Source organism: Eschrichtius robustus, chromosome 2 (genome assembly GCF_028021215.1).
Source record: "Eschrichtius robustus isolate mEscRob2 chromosome 2, mEscRob2.pri, whole genome shotgun sequence".
Taxonomy (NCBI): domain Eukaryota; kingdom Metazoa; phylum Chordata; class Mammalia; order Artiodactyla; family Eschrichtiidae; genus Eschrichtius; species Eschrichtius robustus.
In genome coordinates this window covers 169,127,435-169,148,271 of record NC_090825.1, presented here as the reverse complement: position 1 = coordinate 169,148,271, position 20,837 = coordinate 169,127,435, and the positions used below count along the sequence as shown (strand labels likewise).

The following is a 20,837-nucleotide window of genomic DNA, read 5'->3' as shown; positions in this document are numbered from 1 at the left end:
TCAATGCAATTCCTTTCAAAATATCAATGACATTTATCACAGAATAGGAACAAATGATTCTAAAATTTGTTTGGAAACCCTGAATAGCCAAAACAATCTTGAGAAAGAAGAACAGAGCTGGAGGAATCATGCTCCATGACTTCAGACCAAACTACAAATGTACCATAATCAAACATTATAGCACTGGCACCAAAACATCCACAAAGATCAATGGAAGAGAATAAGAGTCCAGAAAAAAATCCACCCACTTATGGTCAGTTAATCTACAAAAAGGAACAAGAATATACTATGGAGAAAGGAAACTCGCTTCAATAAGTGGTGCTGGGAAAACTGGACAGCTACATGTAAAACAATGAAATTAGAACATTCTCTAACACCATATACAAAAATAAACTCAAACTGGATTAAAGATCTAAATATAGTGCTTCCCTGGTGGTTCAGTTGTTAAGAATCTGCCTGCCAATGCAGGGGACATGGGTTTGAGCCCTGGTCTGGGAAGATCCCACATGCCGCGGAGCAGCTAAGCCTGTGCGCCACAACAATTGAGCCTGAGTTCTAGAGCCCACGAGCCACAACTACTGAAGCCTGCACGCCTAGAGTCCATGCTCCACAACAAGAGAAGCCACTGCAATGAGAAGCCCGTGCACCGCAATGAAGAGTAGCCTCTGCTCGCCGCAGGTAGAGAAAGCCCCTGCGCAGCAATAAAGACCCAACTCAGCCAAACATAAATTAAAAAAAAAATCTAAATATAAGACAAGGGACTTCCCTGGTGGCACAGTGGTTAAGAATCTGCCCGCCAATGCAGGGGACATGGGATCAAGCCCTAGTCCGGGAAGATCCCACATGCCACGGAGCAACTAAGCCGGTGCGCCACAACTGCTGAGCCTGCGCTCTAGAGCCCGCCAGCCACAACTACTGAGCCCGTGTGCCACAACTACTGAAGCCTGCATGCCTAGAGCCCATGCTCCAAAAGAGAAGCCACCGCAATGAAAAGCCTGTGCACTGCAATGAAGAGTAGCCCCCGCTTACTGCAACTAGAGAAAGCTGGCATGCAGCAACAAAGACCCAAAAGCAGCCAAAAATAAAATTAATTAATTAACTAATTTAAAAAATAAATAAATATAAGACCAGAAATCTTCTAGAGGAAAAGACAGGCAGAACACACTTGCACGTATATCATAGCAATATTTTTTTGGATATGTCTTTGAAAGCAAAGGACATAAAAGCAAAAATAAACAAATTGAACCAAATTAAACTTAAAAGCTGTTACACAGCAAAGGAAACCATGGACAAAACACAAAGAACACCTGCTGAATGGGAGAAAATATTTCCAAATCATGTGACTGATAAGGGGTTAATAATGTCCAAAAAACGTAAAAAGTTCACACGACTGGACAATCGATTTAAAACTAGACAGAAGACCCAAATAGACATTTTTCCAAAGAGGGCATTCAGATGGCCAACAGGCACATGAGAAGTTGCTCAATGTCATTAATCATCAGAGAAATGCAAATTAAAACCACAATTAGATGTCACCTCACACCTGTCAGGATGGTTATCACCAAAAAGAAAACAAATAACAAGTGTTGGTGAGGAAGTGGAGAAAAGTGAACCCTCCTACACTGTTGGTGGAAATGTAAAGTGTTGCAGGCACTCTGAAAAACAGTATGGAGAGTTCTCAGAAAACTAAGAATAGAACTGCCATATGACCCAGCAATTCCACTCGTGGGCATGTATATCCAGAAAAAACTGGAAACACTAATTCAAAAACATACATGCACCCCAATGTTCACAGCAGCATTATTTACAACTGCCAAGATATGGAAGCAACCTAAGTGTCCATTAACAGGAGAATGGACAAAGAAGATGGGGTATATATATGCAATGAAATACTACTCAGCCATAAAAAAGAATGTATTTTGCGATTTGAAACAACATAGATGGACTTAGAGGGTATTAAGCTAAGTGAAATAAGTCACACAGAGAAAGACAAATACTGTATGATATCACTTATATGTGGAATCTAAAAAATAAAAAAAAAACAAGAGGATATAACAAAAAAGACAAAGACTCATAGATACAGAAAACAAACTAGTGCATACTTGTAGGGACTGGGTAAGGGGGAGAGGCAAGACAGGGGTAGGGAATTAAGAGGTACAAACTATTATGTATAAAATAAATAAGCGACAAGCATATATTGTCCAACATAGGGAATATATTCAGTATTTTATGACTATAAAATTGAGAATCACTATGTTGTACACCTGTAACTTACATAATACTATATATCAACTATACTTCAGTAAAATAAACTTCAAGTAAATAAATAAAAATAATGTCAAACACCACCCAGTTCTACAAAAAGTAAGCCATTAGTTGATACAGTTGCTGACTTCCAACACACTATGAAAGGAATTCAGGGATGAGATCAGGAATGAGGCACGCTGTGCTCTGGGAAAAGTGGAAAAACAGGACTTTAGATAGTTAGACATTGTCAGTAAAAACTTTATGAACCCCAATTTTGCATTTTCCTATACTTAGAAGAGCACTAAAATCATCAATGAAGATATGTCTTCCTTATGACTAAAAGTAATCTTCTATTACAAAAATGTGTGCTTGAGTGCACATACCCCTTCTCTAAATCACTGGTATACGGAACTTCAAACTTACTGTTTGGAGCAGTTCCTCAAAGCTACCTGAGAGGCTCTCTCCTGGGCTACAGTCCTCACTAAGTCCATAAATAAAACAAAGTCACAGATCTCACATCATGTGTTTTTCTTTCAGTTAACACATGTAATCTCCAATCTCTCATGGATCTAAGAAGAGATATTGCTCTTCTGGTTGTTCAGTTTTTTTCCAATTGTGAGGATGAGAATAATCACTCAGAGCTCTTTACATACTGGAAGAGAAACCATCCATTCGTTTTTGTTGCTATTTTTTCTTTCTAAGACTATACCACTTTCAATGATTGATTCTACTGCCAGTGCCCATGGAGTTGGTTTCAGAGTTTTTCTTTTGTGACCAATGTGCTTAAATACATCATACTGGGATTTCTACTTTTGAATTTCTTATCCTCATCTTCTAAAAATTTCCTATGTTGAATACCTGTCCAATACCCAAAAGGCATTTTTCATGGGTTATCTTCCATTTCATCACTGCCCTTTGAAGACAGGATTAACACCCAACCTAAAATAAATATGATCAGATGTCAAGACTGTTGTTGACATATGCATTAAGTTAATAGAAGTAGTATTATTCCACAAAAATACTTTTGAAGGAGAGTAGGGCAAGGTTAAGTGGGTTAAGCTGGCTTGTCAAAAGTTAATGTGCTGCCCCTTTAAGGTGTATAGGGGTAGAGCCTACAGGTTTTAAAGGTTTGACCCTCTTACACACTGGCACAGAAAAAGGAACATGAGTAAACCTTCCTAACTTGTTTATCCATTGTGGGCCAGGAAGGGTGACTAGGTATGTAAAGCCAATTAAAAGTCAAATATCAAACTCCCATGTAATTCTTTTTGGCTGCACCATTGGGAATATCATGGTGAATCAGGAAAACATACTCACTAACACTGTGAACAGCATCAAGTGTTTCCCACACAAATTAGACATTATAAAGGTGTAATCTAGAGAACAGTGGAATCAGAAAATACTCCCAATCGTAAAACTCTGAAATACTTTCTTGGTGGAGACACGAAGCCTTCCAGAAAAAATTCAGACTCTCATGGATCTTCATGTGGGACATCAAAGGAAAATCACTTCTATGAAAATGAAAATCAAAAAGTTGATGGCGGTTTGGGGGATGCTCTTGACTACAAGGGCACTGAATCTGGAAAATAAGCTGGAAGATGGTGTCCTTGAAGCTTCTATGTATCTGTCTCTCTCCCAGTGTGGTGGCTCCAAAATCGGAAGAATGCCTTCCCTGCATCTGCTTTAAAATCGCACACAGATGAGCTGTTGGTAAATTCTAACATGGAACCACAAAGAAGATCAATCCTGGAAAATCTAGGCCCTAACATTACTCACAGGCAAGGTATCTCCAACTCTAGACTTTTTTTGTTCTATTGCAAGTCTCTCTTCTTAATTCAAACTCTATTCAGCAAATACCAGTCAGAAGGAAAGACAAAAAGGAAACAGGAAAATCATAATTTACATAAAAGTGTAGTCTTTGACAACCTTGCCATGCATTAAAATTTATTCCAAGTGTTTAATAGAATGGAAAACTGAAAAAAGCTCCTGTATCCACAAGCCCCCCAAAAGGACATTTCTCAGTAAAAAAGGTAAAATATATATAATATATTAGGGACATCCAGGAACTGCCACCCAAGGTCACTAGGAAAATCCCAACAAATACCAAGCTGCTATTTTCAATGGTCATTTAACAGAGAATGAATAAAATATAAAATTTTAAGCCTAACTGCTTATTACAAATACACTTTAACTCACACATGGATCCAACAGACTTCAAAATGGAAACAAAAAATCATTATTTGATTAAATGAAAAATCACTACCTTTATAACTTATGTACTACTGTTTAAAGATAACTTCCAGAATTAACTCACATTAATATTTATTTCTCAAATTAGCAGAAATCCACTGTCCAAGAATACACTTTAAGAAAGATCCCTAGTAAGCACAACATATTTATGAACTTTTAAAACAACTTTTTCATACTGAATGTTTTCTGGAACATTAAGCTTGGATTACTTTCCATCAAGTTATCTAATGTTACTTACGTTTATATTTCTTCTCCATGGGAGTTTTCACATCTAAGGATGTGGGCCAATTGAAGTCTTTCTGAGGCTGTTTACAAACAAGATGTTTTATCTAGTGAATCCTTTCATTCTTTCCCAAAGTCCAGAGATCAGAGAAGCCTTTCCCACATTCTTCATGTTATATGGTTTCTATGCAGTGTGCAGTCTCATGTGTCTTCGAATACTTGAGAGACAAATGAAGGATCTCCCATATTCCTGACATTGATAGGGTTTCTATCCAGTGTGAATTCTTTTTTTTTTTAAGATTTACTTATTATTTTATTTATTTATTTATGTTATTTATTTTTGGCTGCATGGGATCTTCATTGAGGCATGCAGGATCTTTCATTGTGGCACGCAGGCTTCTCTCTAGTTGTGGCATGTGGGTTTTTCTCTTCTCTCGTTGTGGCACGCAGGCTCCAGGGTGCGTGGGCTATGTAGTTTGTGGCACGCAGGCTCTCTAGTTTGAGGCACATGAGCTCAGTAGTTGTGGCACGCAGGCTTAGTTGCCCTGTGGCATGTGAGATCTTAGTTCCCTGACCAGGGATCGAACCTGTGTCCCCTGCATTATAAGGCAATTCTTTACTACTGGACCACCAGGGAAGTCCCCAGTGTGAATTCTTTTATGCACCTGAACCTAAGGGGAAGTGAAGGTTTTCCCACATATTTTACATTCATAGGGTTTTTCTCCAGTATGTGTTCTTTCATGCATTTGGAAACCTTTTTGAGAACTAAAACTTTTACCACATGTTTTACATTGATATGGTTTCTCTCCAGTGTGAGTCCTTTCATGTACTTTAAGATAATCGGGATTAATGAATACTTTCTCACATTCTTTACATTTACAAATTCCATCTCTAGTGTGTGTTATCATGTGTTTTTGAAAGGTTTTATGCCATGTGAAGGCTTTCCCACATTCCTTACACTCATAGGGTTTTTCTCCAGTGTGGATTCTTTCATGATTTTGAAGAGAACTGGGAGTACACAATACTTTAGAACATATTTTACATTCATAGGGTTTCTCTCCTCTAAGAATTCTTTCATGTATTTGAATAGTTTCAGGACATTTAAAGGCTTTTCCACCTTCTTTTCATTGATAGGGTTTCTCTCCACTGTGGCTCCTTTCATGTATTCAAAGAGAAGTGGGATAAATGAATGCTTTCTCACATTTCTTACATTTATAAAGTCCATCTCCAGTGAGTGTTACCATGTGTTGTCGAAAGCCTGTTTCCCACGTGAGGGCTTTCCCACATTCCTTACATTCATAGGGTTTTTTTCCCCCAGTGTGATTATTTTCATGTATTTGGAAATGTTTTTGAGAACTGAATCTTTTACCACATTGCTTGCATTCATAGGGTTTCTCTCCCATATGACTCCTTTCACATATTTGAAGAGAACTGGGATAAATGAATGCTTTCCCACATTCTTTACATTCATAGGGGTTTTCTCCAGTGTGACTTCTTTCATGTATTTGCAAACCTATTTGAGAACCACATCTCTTACCACATTGTTTGCATTTATAGGGTTTCTCTCCTGTGTGACTTCTTTTGTGTGTTTGGAAGGTTTTTTGATATAGAAAGGTTTTTCCACGCTGTTTTACATTCATAGGGTTTCTCTCCAGTGTGAGTCCTTTCATGTGTTCGAAGAGAACTGGGATAAATGAATGCTTTCCCACATTTTTTACATTTATATGGCTTTTCACTGTGTTTTTGATACTCTCGTGTTTTGTGTTCAATGTGACATCTCATGTGTCTATTAAGGGATGAATGATCCATGAAGACTGTTCCACATGCACTGCATTCACATGGTTTTAATCCAGTAGTTTTCTTTTCCAGATTGAGAGTTTGAATAAGGTTGAAGGTTTCTCCACAGGAACTACTGTCTTTACTTTTAGAGAATCTCTCTACCATAAAATTTCTATAAATAATGAGAACATTATTAATGATTTCTTTATTAATCATTTTACATTTATTGTATTTACCATGAATTATAAGAATAGTGTGGTTTTCTATTTTGTGTGAACTGTTAGAAATGGAATACACTGAATGCTCTGGAATGTGACTTCACCCTTTCTATTAAAAAGTGATAGTCAGGGACTTCCTTGGTGGTGCAATGGTTAAGAATCCACCTGCCAGTGCAGGGGACTCGGGTTTGAGCCCTGGTCCAGGAAGATCCCACATGCTGCAGGGCAACTAAGCCCGTGCGCCACAACTACTGAGCCTGCGCTCTAGAGCCCATGAGCTACAACTACTGAGCCTGTGCTCTAGAGCCCATGAACCACAACTACTGAAGCCTGTGCACCTAGAGCCTGTGCTCTGCAGCAAGAGAAGCCACCACAATGAAAAGCCAGAGCACCTCAACAAAGAATAGCCCCCGCTCCCCGCAACTAGAGAAGGCCCATGCACCAACAAAGACCCAACACAGCCAAGAAAAAGAAAAAAAAAAGTTATAGTCAAATATAGGGTTTATTAATACTGACTGCAAGTGAACTACTTTTCAAACACTGAACATTTATATCCCATTTAAAAAAGTATTTTTGGTAGAAATTTTCTAAGATTAACTAAATTTGAAGATGGGGCTATTTGTTTTGTTTGCTTCTTTTAAAATTTTCATAATATCCCATGATTCTCATATGAGACAGTGCTTGCTATTATGACTGTGACTTACCTTAATTCTCTCCCCTGATTTTTGTACTGATCTTCAATGTCATGATCTTTTTGTTTTGTTCCTGAAATGAAGACCCAGAAAAATGATCCCAAAGTATCAGAAATTATATAAAAATTATTATATTCTAGGTCCATGATGAGCTCTGACCATGCCTAGTTTCTTTACCAATGTCTTCCAATCCACATTCCAGATTTTGGAACAATATTGATGGGTGAGAAACACTTGTTTTCCAGTTGACAAAGTGAGGGAATTTCCTCATTCTTACCTACTGAGGCCAGGTTCCTCAAGGTTTCCTGCATCACATCTCTGTAGAGTTTCCTCTGTGAAGGATCCAGTAAAGCCCACTCCTCCAGAATGAAGTTCACAGCCACATCCTCAATGGCCATTGAGTCCTAAAAGACCCAAAATATGTGCACAGCAAGATGCATGAGACTGACAGAGTTAGACATCTATACTCCATTTACAGGAAGGATAGTTATGATTCTGTTATTTCCAAAGAGTTATTCTATGACTTGATCATGAGAAACTTACTCTCCATACTTCCTCAGTAATTTAACAGCATCATGAAGAAATGAAAATTATTTGCACATTATTTCTGTGATCACATAATAGTTTATACCTCTTTAATGGCAAAGCCCAGAGAGTGTTTGGAAATGACGGAAATTTTATACAAGTGAAACAAATATCATTTTAAGAACATCAGTTTCTTGTGAAAAAATCCTTTCAGAGACTTCCCTGGTGGTCCAGTGGCTAAGACTCCATGCTCCCAATGCAGGGGGCCCGGGTTCGATCCTTGGTCAGGGAACTAGATCCCACATGCTGCACCTAAAGATCCTGCATGCTGCAACTAAAAGATCCCACTGCCTCAACTAAAGATTCCACGTGCCACAACTAAGACCTGGCACAGCCAAAATAAATAAATATTTAAAAAAAAATCCTTTCCCTCATTAGGGCAGACCTTTCCCATTTTTGAGCACCTGAGCTTCATGATGTAGTGAGCTTCCTGTCCTTGGAGTTATTACAACAGAGACTGATGGAGACAGAATTGATGCATCAGATGGGGGTGTGTAGTTGCTAGATGATTTCGGCAATCCCTTTGAGCCTGGAGGCCTGTAACTGATATGGGACAGGTGGGAGTGTTTGCATGATATAGGCCTTAACAGCATCTTCTCCCCCTGCTCTCCAAATGCACCACTGAAGGTAAATCAAAAGGCAACTGATTTAAATCCCTTCTCTGGCACTTGATCCTCACATTGATGCAGAGCCACCATAAAGCATTCTCAGCACACATCAGTTGAGGAGATTAGGTCATCAGAGGTCAGAATTTGTATTTGCATCCTTGCAAATACTTGCTCATAAATTTCATGCCTGATGCTTCTGATGGAGGAAGACTTGATGCTTGAAGGTAGAGGAAAAAACCTATTCCCCACTGCCTGGTTTCCAAATCAGAAGCCCACGCAGGACCTTGGGTCAACTCAAATGTCTGCAGATTTGTCATCCCAGAGCAGCTGGAAGGGGGGGTGAGGCCCACAGCTAGCCCTTGATGGGATGAGAGTCCCTGCGCCTCATGGTGTGGGTGATACTATTGTTCCTCTAAAGTACCACAGTACGGAAGAATCTGTATTCCTTGGAGTACTTGTCCGCTTAAAAAGAAAATAATGTTTTGCAAAGTAAAGAACTGTAGTGATTCACTGATAAAGAAAAAAAAATCCTTTCATCTTCCTCCTTAAGATCCACAATTTACAGCACTCCATGAAGCAGAGGATCAAGTCTGCATGAGGTTTCAATGACTGAAAACACAGTGAAGAACTGGAAGCTTTTTTCTAGTCATATCACCTAATGTTAGAGTCCAGGTGACCTGTAGAAATCAAACTTTTAACAAAGGTCAGGACCTCCCTCGTGGTCCAGTGGTTAAGACTCCGTGCTTCCAATGCAAGGGGCACCGGTTCAACCCCTGGTCGGGGAACAAAGATCCCACATGACATGCGGCATAGCCAAGAAAATAATAAAATAAAATAAAATGCTAAAAAGAGCTGTTAAAAACAAAACAAAACAAAAACAAAGCCCAGCTGACCACATTGTCCCAAAGGCTTCCAGGCCTTTAAAGAAATCAGGTGCAGCTGCCTGAGTATATAAATATTCTTCTGGGGAACCATTGCCTTCTACTTGTGTAATAATTATCAAAGACTCTTGTTTTTCCTTTCTCTCTATATAATTTGATGTAGCTAGAAAATTTGAAACTTAGAGCTCACTCATGAGGAAGAAGCAACAGTATGTTAGACCACAAAATCCCTATAGTCATGTGTCTCAGGGATGCTTCCAGGCAAATTTTAGAACACACAGTACAATAACATGCCAGAAGAACTCTTTCTCATCAAACCCTAACAGTACACCCTGGGCCTTACTACCCTCAAGGAACAGGTTAATAAAAACTACAGTTTATAAGGGAGTTCACCAAAGTCCATAATGGTTTGATGGTGAATTTTCCCATGATTATAAAATATGTAAAGGTTTCATCAGTGGTTTCCTCCAAAACAACAGAAAGTCTCCATTCTGCAATTTCAGAAACAAGTGTTTCCCAAGCAGCTACTCTAGCTTCTGCCAGGCCAAAATCTAGTCTGGGATTCATGAATTTAGAAGCTGCGACATTCAATCTCACAAGAAGAGAATGAAAAAACCTGAAATAAACAAGTCTTCCCAGAGCCATGAGAACACTGACTTCAAGAGGCAAACCAATGTCTCCAAAATTGGGAAAGAAAAAGAAAAAAAAGACGTTTTTTAAAATATGCCCCAAATTACCTGTTCTTAAATCTGTACTCAATAAAATTTGTTTCAGCAGAATCTAATGCAAAGACAAAAAAGAAGAAAAATGATACAACTCAATATCCATGAACCATAGCATGACCCTCCTTAACATAAGATTAAAATACATATGATTGGACTTCCTTGGTAGCGCAGTGGTTAAGAATCAACCTGCCAATGCAGGGGACACGGGTTCCATCCCTGGTCCGGGAAGATCCCACATGCCATGGAGCAGCTAAGCCCCCGTGCTCCACAACTACTGAGCCTGCGCTCTGGAGCCTGTGTGCCACAACTACTGAAGCCTGCGCACCTAGAGCCCTGCTCCGCAACAAGAGAAGCCACCACAATGAGAAGCCTGTGCACCACAACGAAGAGTAGGCCTCGCTCGCCGCAACTAGAGAAAGCCTGTGCGCAGCAATGAAGACCCAATGCAGCCAAAAAAATAAAGTAAAATAAATAGAAGATACAAGTAACAATCACTGAGTTTTCCCCCAAATTAATGATAGACAACAAGTGTAGGTCCATGAAGCTCAGTGAACACTCAACGTGAAACCACCTAAAATGGAGACCAAAGGATATCATATTCAAGCTAGAGAAAAAAGCCAAAGGCAAAGAGAATATATTGGAAGAAGCCAGAGGGTAAGACATACTTTAGGTATAGAGAAAAAAAGATTAGAAACAAATTGGACTTCTTTTCAGGAAACCCCCCCCCCCAAAAAAAAAAAAAACAAAACCCCAGAGTAGATTGAAATATCTAAAGTTTTAAAATTAAAAAACCACTCTCCTAGAATTGTTATGAAGAGCAATTATTTTTAAAAATTAAGAAGAAATGAGGATATTCTGAGGCAAAAATTGAGGGAATTTGTCATTAGTATGCCTACTTTGAAAAGAAACATTTAAAAATTAATCATAAAAAAATGGAAATGATGAAGGAATCAAAAAGGAATAAAGGCAAACATCTTTTTTAAAAAAAATTTATTAACTACTGTATTGAAAGCAAAAAACAGAATGGTTGCAAGTGTATCGACTGTTTACCATGTGACCCCCTGGCTGACTGGGTTGGTGCCCAGGCTCATGGATTGTACTGCATATCATTAGCCAGAGAAAATATCAAAATTCAAAGTATGGTTTCTGCTGAATGTATATTGCTCTTGCACCATCATTAAGTAGAAATATCGTTGAGTTGAACCACAGTAAATCAGGGACCACCTGTAATTTACTTGTGGTTTAAGAATCCCACAAGGAATTCTATAATTTGTTGCTCGCATGAATGCAAGTTCATTTGAACATGCAGTATCACAGCATTGTCTACAGACTGTTGTTCCCTTAGAACATGTACATAGTTTTTTTTTGTTTGTTTGTTTTGTTTTTTAGCCGCACCAGGCAGCATACGGGATCTTAGTTCCCCCACCAGGGATCAAACCCGCGCCCCCTGCGGTGGAAGCATGGAGTCTTAACCACCGGACTGCCAGGGAAGTCCCATAGTTTTTCAAACAATTGCTGTTTTTAAGAAAAGTATGATCAACGAAGTACCTTTTGTTATTAATTTTGCAATCTACCACATCTGCTTTCTTCTTCAAACATCTTTTATATTTCTTATAAAACAGATGACACTTTGTGTAAAATAATATTAGCAACAATGACACTGGTAATGATAACCTTGTGAATAAATGAAATAAATGACAGCCATGTCAAAAGGGACAGAGGAGGGGAATTGAGAATAGTGTGGTATGATGTACCTGCACAACCATTGAAGAGGTATAGTGTTAAGTTGCAGAAGACATGGGTTAGTTCTAAATGTATACTGAAAACTCAAGGGCAATGACTAAAAAAGGTTTTTAAAAAGGTATAGGTTAAGAGAGGAAAAAAGGAAGAATCAGGTAAAATGCTCAATTAAATCCAGAGAAGGTAGAAAATAGAGAGAAAACAAATGAAAGAATAAGGGCAACAATTAGAAGCAGTAAAAGGTGTGGTAGATATTAATCCAACTATATTAATCACCACTTCAATCATCAATGGTCTGCATACAAATGAAAGGGAAATACAGTAATAGCAGATTTTAAAATTGCAATTATATGTTTTCTCCAAAAGCTGGTTTTAAATATAAACATGCATGTCAATGAAAAGTAAAGGGATGGAGAAAAATGCACCATGCCAAAACTAATCAAAAGAAAGCTGGCATTGGTATATGAGTTTCAGACAAGGCAGATTTCAGACCAAGGAAAACACAGAGATAAAAAGGGACTTTACAGAATAACAAAAAGGTCCATTCTCCAAGAAGGCATAATAATCCTTCATCTGTACATACATGGCAATAAAGGGGCAAAATACATAAGGCAAGACCTAAAAGAATGCCAGGAGAAATACATGAATCCATTATTATAGTAATACATCAACACCCTCTTATCAAAAGCTGTAAATTCCAGCAGGCCAAAAATCAGGAAAGACAGAGTTGAATTGAAAAGCACTGTGAAACAAGTCAATTTAATTGTAATCTATGGAATACAACAAGAGCAGAATACACATTCTTCTCAAGTTCACATAGAACATTCAACAAGACAGAACACTTTCTCAGACATAAAACATACCTTAACAAATTGGAAAGAACAAAAATCATACAAACTATGCTCTTAGATCTCAAAAGCATTACTCTAGCAATCAATAACAGCAAGAGAGTTGGAAAACGCCCTACTATGTAGAGATTCCACAACACATGTCTAAATAATACATAGAATTGAAGAAGAAGACTCAAGAAATTAAATTTATTTTGAGCTAAATTGTGAGATGTAGCAAAAGCAGTGCCTACCGTGAAATTTATGCCATCAACCAAATACACTGGTAAAAAAATAGATGGGTAAACAATAATGCAAGTATCTACCTTAGAAAAAAATAAGAAGAAGAGGATATAACCACAAAGTAAGCCGAATAAAATTATAAAAATCAGAAACAAAATTAATGTAATTGTGGAGAATTGAAGGAGAAAAAATAATTTAAGCTAGTTCTATGAGTTTTTTTTTTTTTTTGGCTGCGTTGGGTCTTCGTTGCTGCACATGGGCTTTCTCTAGTTGCAGCGAGCAGAGGCTACTCTTCGTTGTGGTGCACGGGCTTCTCACTGTGGTGGCTTCTCTTGTTGCAGGGCACTGGCTCTAGGTGTGTGGGCTTCAGTAGTTGTGGCGCATGGGCTTAGTTGCTCTGCGGCATGTGGGATCTTCCCGGACCAGGGCTTGAACCTGTGTCCCCTGCATTGGCAGGCAGATTCTTAACCACTGCACCACCAGGGAAGCCCTGAGAAGATTATTAACATTGATTAACATCTAGTCAAGATTACTAGGAGAAAAGACAGAAATTACTAATATCAGAAAGGAACAGTGGGGGATATGAAAATAAAAAAGGATTTGATAAAATCCAACACCCGTTTATGATCACAAACAAGTACAGAGGGAACTTCTACTTCCTGAGAAAGAACACATTCATGAATCCTGTAGGTAAATTCAAACATTTGTTCTCTAGGACATAGTTATCTCTGTGAAACATCTGAAAGATTCTCCAACAACAGATAACCCTTGGAGTTAAGAAGACATATCCCAAGATTGAAAGATAATTAATTGTTTTCCTATAGACCAACACTGAACTTGGACAAAGAAGGAAAGGCAATTCAAATGAAAAGAAAATCTTTTAAACAAATAGTGCTGGAAATTACGGATATTCATATACAAACACACATACACACAAGAATGTAGACACAGGACTTACACATTTCACCATAAGAACCTCAAAACACGTCCCAGATCTAAGCGTAAAATGCAAAAGTAATAAACTCCTGGAAGATATCATAGAAGGATATATAGGTTCTCTTGGGTTGGGTGATGAATTTTCAAATATAACAACAAACACAAGGTTTGTAAAAGAAAAAAAGTATAATTTCACTTCATTAAAATGAAAAACATCTCTTCTGAGAAAGACAGTGTTAAGAGAATGAAAAGACAAGTCACAGAACAGCAGAAAATCCTTGCAAAACACCTACGTGATAAATGACTGGTATTCAAAATATCTAAAGAACTATTAAAACTCAACAGTAAGAAGAGGGACTTCCAAGAAGATCCACTGGTTAAGACTCCACACTTCCACTGCTCAGAGCACTGGTTAGATCCCTGGTCGGGGCACGAAGATCCCACATGCTGTGAGGCCAAAAAAACGCCCCCAAAACAAAAAACAAAAACAGTAAGAAGACAAACAACCCAATTAAAAATGGGGAAAAGATCTAAACAAACAGCTCTCCAAAAAAATAAAATAAAATACAGAAAGGAAATAAAAAATATGAAAACATGCTCAACCTCAAATATCTGTGGGAAATTGCAAATAAAACAACAAGATATCACTACACACTTATTTAATGCATAAAATACAAAACACTCAGAACACCAAATATTAGTGAAGATGTGAAGATAATCCGCATTCACTGCTGGGGGGAATGGAATTTGGTACTCCTACAATGAAAGACAGGAGCTTTCTTTCAAAACAAAATGTACTCTTACTATGTATAGTAAGATCCAGCAATCACACTCCTCGTTATTTGTCCAAATGAGTTAGAATCTTATGTTCACACAAATCCCATACACAAATACCTGTAGGGGCTTTATTCATAACAGGCATGAGTTAGAGGTAAGCAAGATATCTTTCAAGAGTCAAATAAATAATCAGTGGTATATCCTTAGGATGAAATACTGTTCACTGATGAAAAGAAATGAGGTATCAAGCTATGAAAACACATAGAGGAAGCGTAAAAGTTTATTGCTAAGTGAAAGAAGCCAATCTGACAAAGCTATATACTGTTTGATTCCAAGTATATGACGTTCTGGAAAAGACAAAATCACGAGACAGTAAAATGATCTTTGCTTCTGAAGGATTTAGGGATTAGAGGTAGAGATGAATCAATAAGTGTGGCAGAGAGGAAGTGCAGAAATGAATACGTGTTATTAAACATTTGCCAAATCCACACATCCTGTAACACAAAAACTCCATGCTAATGTAATCTTTGCTCCTTAATGCATCAGTATGGGTTCAGCAACTGTAACAAATGGACCAGTCATACAAGATTTAAAACTCAAAACTGCTCCAAAAGAGATGAAGTTTATTTAAAAAAAAAAAGAGGACTGACTCATTACAACTCATCCTGATGACTGCCTGATGTTTGGTTAGATGTAGGGACCACTGTGTTTGGTTCTCCATCAAGGATGTCCCAATTAAGGGATGAAGGGCACCAGTTCTCCACTGAGCTCCATTATGTACCAGGGTGTATTGTCATTCTTAGTCTATGCAATTCCCAGATCTGTGCATTCAGTTAATCCCAAGAAACTATCCAGGCAACCAAGGCGTTGGAGAAGGGTGGCTTCTCCAGCACCACAGCATCTTTCAAAGGACTGAAGAAAGAAATGTCATCTCTCCAACGGAAGGCATAATCCAGCCGAGGTTTGGCTACATCATATCACAAATAGTTGTCAGTAGCCAAGCTGACATGCTGGGGGTGCTCTTTCCAGTACCAAAGCCATAACAGGCATCTCAGTGTCAGCCTCTAGTTTTAAGAGATCCCAGTACCAGGGGGATAATTGCAGATTTACTGGCATATTAATGTAGGACCTTGGGCAGTGCCTTGCATCAGAAGCCTATGGCCAACTTAAATCCCTCCTCAGAGAGCCTCCAATCACTGCCCAGAGGGTTAGAGGCCCCCTCCACGGCCCTGATAGCTTTACACAACTTAAGAAACCCGAGTTTAAGTTGGGTTTGAACTAACCCCTTTGCTGTGCCAAACTGAGACAGCGGGTGTTGTCCAGCATAACCCAGAGGGTAAGGATCCTTGTTGCAATAGATGAAGGGGCCTCAGAGTTACTTAAAAGTTTTGGTAAGCCTACTTTTTTTTTTTTTCCAGCTTCCCCCCCTCCTCCCCCGCCCTTGGTGAGCCTTCTGGAAGCTCACCACCTACTGGCTGCCTTTCCCTGTCTCTTCTCTTTCACTTTCTCTGAAGTAACTGCTCTTTTTATAGTAGTGACTATCTTTTGGGCTCATCTTAGTCACAGGGTATATCATCCTCCTAGCCCCCAATCCCCCCACACCCAACAATGTCTGGGCAAACCCAGCCTCAGTCACAACTTTAATCTAAACACAGATAGGTTCCAGCTCAGACATCAACCCAGGACCACGGGAAGGAGGGCCCCATTCTCATACTCCTGCTCCCAAAGTACAAGGAACTAACAGAAACTGCCAACTTGGAGTCCTCCTTATATACAACCCAGGCTTGGTGGGGTCAGCAATGCAACACAGGGCAGAACAGGGCACAGGAAAAGCTCCCCAGCAAACAGCAGCTCACAGAGCAGGAGCCTTCAGGCTTTCTAATCAACCTGTCCAGATAAGAAGCGCTAGGTAATGGAGAGGCTTAACTTTCAGTACTCAAACATCAAATAGGTGGATCCCAAATAATCATTACGAGAATAAAAACTGTAAGAAAAACAGGCATTTGCACTGGATTGTTTGTATATTAAGAAACACTAAAAGGATGGTGAAGGCTTAATCAAAACTGGTTATGTGAGGGTAGATGGAGTTCAGAGCAGAGGAGTGCAGCAACAACTGTGGGCAGGGAGTCTTCTTAAGTTAATTTCTTCCCTCAGGAATTTAATTTTAAATATTCTACATAGAAAACCACTGCAAGATTTGATCCTTTAAACAGTTATGGATATAAAACTGCAAACCAAAAAAATAAAAACTCCCTTCCTAACTAAAAGGACAAGGGACATTATTGCTTTTCTCTCCCTCCTTTATAGTAAACATTGGAAATATTCTCAGAAATAAGGAGCATATTACACTACATTTGAGGTTTGCAATTTAACCTTTAAATGTACTAGGGGGCTTCCCTGGTGGCGCAGTGGTTGAGAATCTGCCTGCCAATGCAGTGGACACGGGTTCGAGCCCTGGTCTGGGAAGATCCCACATGCCGCGGAGCAGCTAGGCCCGTGAGCCACAATTACTGAGCCTGCGCGTCTGGAGCCTGTGCTCCGCAACAAGAGAGGCCACGATAGTGAGAGGCCCGCGCACCGCGATGAAGAGTGGCCCCCGCTTGCCACAACTGGAGAAAGCCCTCGCACAGAAACGAAGACCCAACACAGCCAAAAATAAATAAATAAATAAAAATAAATGTACTAGGAATTTGAAAGATTTATATAAACTTGGAGGTGATTTCCTATCAATTAAAATAGAATTAAATTGTATTTTTTCCCTACATCCATTAAAATAGAAATTCATTTCCTTTAGGAAGAGTAGAGGCCTTTTTATTGTCAAAATTATCTAGGCAACAGGCACTTACAAACGCTGACCTAAAAATGGAAAAACACCTGAGACTTAAGTACACCCATCTCATGTCTTGAGGTCCTCTTGTCTAAATGAAACAAAAATTCTACTTGACTGCACATTTTTCTTGCCTTAGATGGTATCTGTCAATCAACATAAATTTTAAAAGCCCGAGTGTTAATGGAATTTAGAATCAAAGGGCTGTAATCCTCAATGGATAAAGGAATCCAAGAAAAGAAACACAAGTATTAGAATCAAAACAGGTAAGCAGCCTGTGTTCCCTACAGTTTGGAAGAAAAGCCCACATTCAGAAAGTTGACTATCTTTCCAGACTTGAGGGTCTAGATACGTCCCGTTGAGATAAAAGTCCTGTAGAGGGTCAGTCCCTCAATGAGGGCAGGGATACCTGAGCACCCACAAAAATAAACTCTGGGAGCTCCACAAACCCTCCCCAGTCCTGTGGGCAGGGAAGCTCTCCCTACCCCAGGCTTCCATGATCACAAGTCAGGAAACTCCAAGCCTGATTCAGGGTAAGGTTCTGATCCAAATAGACTCCCATATTCATAAACCCTTTGTCCACGGGACAGAACACTCATCCTCACAGACTTCTCAATGGGCACAAATTACACTCTGAGTGCACCTATATCATGGGGCAACGCTCAAATACAACATTTAAAATGTCTAGGCTAAAGGAAATCACAAGTACCACCCTGAAAGGGCATCATCCCCACACCCTGGTGCACTTGCACCCCCAGATTTCAGGGCTCTGCAGCTTCTCACAGTATAAGAACTACCATTGGTGGGTGTGAGCAGGTAGGATTGGGCAGGGAGAGGATGTCCAGGAAGATGCACTTCCCTGTGCAGGCTCAAAGGGGGCCTTAGTTTGAGGGTACAAACTTCAGGCTCTGCTCTCCACTACAGGCACTCTCGACCACCACTGATATTTTATGTGAGATACCCAGAAAAGCAAATATATAAAATCAGAAAATTGATTAGTGATTTCCTAGGCCTTGGGATGAGAAGGGAGAGTTACTGCTAATGGACATGAGGTTCATTTTGGGAGTGATGGAAATGTCTTAAAATTAGTGTGGTGATAGTAGAACAAGTCTTTAAATACGGTAAGCACCAATGATCATTTAAATACACAAACCCTGTTTGAACAATTCAGCAAAATCACTCAAACCCAGTGTGTATGTGGAAATGAGAGAAGAAAATTCTTAGCCACTTTTACTAGTTCACCCAGAATACCCCAAGTATCTATTCCTTTCAGGAAAAAAAAAAAGTCAATTAATTCTAAGGCAAGTTTAATTAGTACATAAGTAATCACACTTGAATACTTTTTGTCTCCAAGTCTAAATCCTGGCATTTCATTTGAAATCAACCAAAAGTAAAGGAGAGTCCAAAAGAACTTACCATACTCACTAGGGAATGAAAAAAAGCGAAATAAAAATTCTTTTTTGAAATAAATTTATTGGGGCTTCCCTGGTGGCGCAGTGGTTGAGAATCTGCCTGCCAATGCAGGGGACACGGGTTCGAGCCCTGGTCTGGGAAGATCCCACATGCCGCGGAGCAACTGGGCCCGTGAGCCACAATTGCTGAGCCTGCGCGTCTGGAGCCTATGCTCCGCAACGAGAGGCCACGATAGTGGGAGGCCCGCGCACCGCGATGAAGAGTGGCCCCCACTTGCCGCGACTAGAGAAAGCCCTCGCACAGAAACGAAGACCAAACACAGCCATAAATAAATAAATTAATTAATTAAAAAAAATTTATTTATTATTTTATTTAATTTATTTATTTATTTTGGCTGCGTTGGGTCTTCGTTGCTGAGTGCGGGCTTTCTCTAGTTGCCGCAAGCGGGGTCTACTCTTCGTTGCAGTGCGCAGGCTTCTTATTGCCGTGGCTTCTCTTGTTGTGGAGCCCGGGCTCTAGGTGTGCAGGCTTCAGAAGTTGTGGCACGCGGGCTCAGTAGTTGTGGCTCGTGGGCTCTAGAGCACAGGCTCAGTAGTTGTGGTGCACGGGCTTAGTTGCTCCCTGGCATGTGGGATTTTCCTGGACCAGGGCTTTAACCCATGTCCCCTGCATTGGCAGATGGATTCTTAACCACTGTGCCACCAGGGAAGCCTGTGAAATAAAAATTCTTAACAACTGGAATGTAACACTGGATTTTTTTTTTCCCCCTGAAATTTACCCTTCTTGCCTCTTTGGAAATATTTTATACGGTGTTTCAAGCTTTATTAATTAAATACTTTTTACACTATTGAAAAAAGAAATTTAAATAAGAGTAAATCTTTTGAAGGGGACTAACCCAGAGATGGGCAGTGGTCACAGGTTGCTCGTCCAGAAAAGTTTCAAAAAAAAAAAAAACCCTCCACAAAAGGGCTTCCCATAGGATGTCTCTTCCAAGAAAAAAAAATTGGGAGGAGAAGGGATTTCATACACCTACTTCCAAGTGGTTATTCTCGGCTTTCCGCCGTGTAAAACATCCACAGACCGCTCCCCTCCCCAATACAATCCACGACTCTGCGCAAATAGGATAAACAATTAAAATACTGGGTGTGTTTAAAATACACCACGGGAGACGAATAGTTGATAGATGATGTGAATCGGAGAGGGGAAACTGACTTTGGGAAGGCAGGGAGCGCTCTGGAAATTTCATGAGTTCTTGCCAGCCCTACTAAGAGCTATTCTGCGGGTCAGTTCCATGTCTGACCACACAGCCTTCCACCAAGCCCTTGATCCCTGGAGGACATAAGACCCTCTTCTTCCAGGCAGGACTGGCCTGGGCCATCCTCTTATCACAGGCAATCCCAGGCCAGGGAAAAGTTCTGTCTAGGCGCAATTGGAGAAAAAAAGGACGTCCACGCCTGAGCGGAGCATCGCCCCACCCACCTGCCTCAGCGGCCTCCCGCTTGGACAGATTCCCAATACCCCGCCCCCTCGTACCTGAGTCACAACCTGCGAGAGGAAGCCTGACTCAGCAGAATCACTTAGCGCCGCTGGGATTGAATCTGTCCCCTCCTGGCACTTAAGGTTTGTAACAGAACTTTTCCCTGGCCTGGGATTGCCTGGCATGGAACTGTGCTTCTTGTTAAGAAAGGCAGACACTTAGATGTGAACTCACCGTTTGTAATAAAGAGGCTGGCTCCAGTTTCATCTTTGGTCCTTGACAGCGCAGAGCCTTCCACCCATCCCTCCCCATCCCCACTCATTAGGTACTTAAGCTAAAGAATCCCAGAGCACTTGGCTCTGGTAGGAGGTCTGAATCACTCAGCCCTAG

The 20,837-nt window shown here is 40.0% G+C and overlaps 1 protein-coding gene and 1 pseudogene across 1 annotated transcript in view; one reads left to right on the top strand and one right to left on the bottom strand.

Moving 5' to 3' along the window:
* LOC137759979 (zinc finger protein 709-like) overlaps positions 1-20,837 on the top strand; it is a 52,412-nt gene that overhangs the window by 12,172 nt on the left and 19,403 nt on the right. The gene's annotated exons all lie outside the window — the stretch shown is intronic.
* Positions 5,391-20,759, bottom strand: LOC137759051 (zinc finger protein 709-like; annotated as a pseudogene).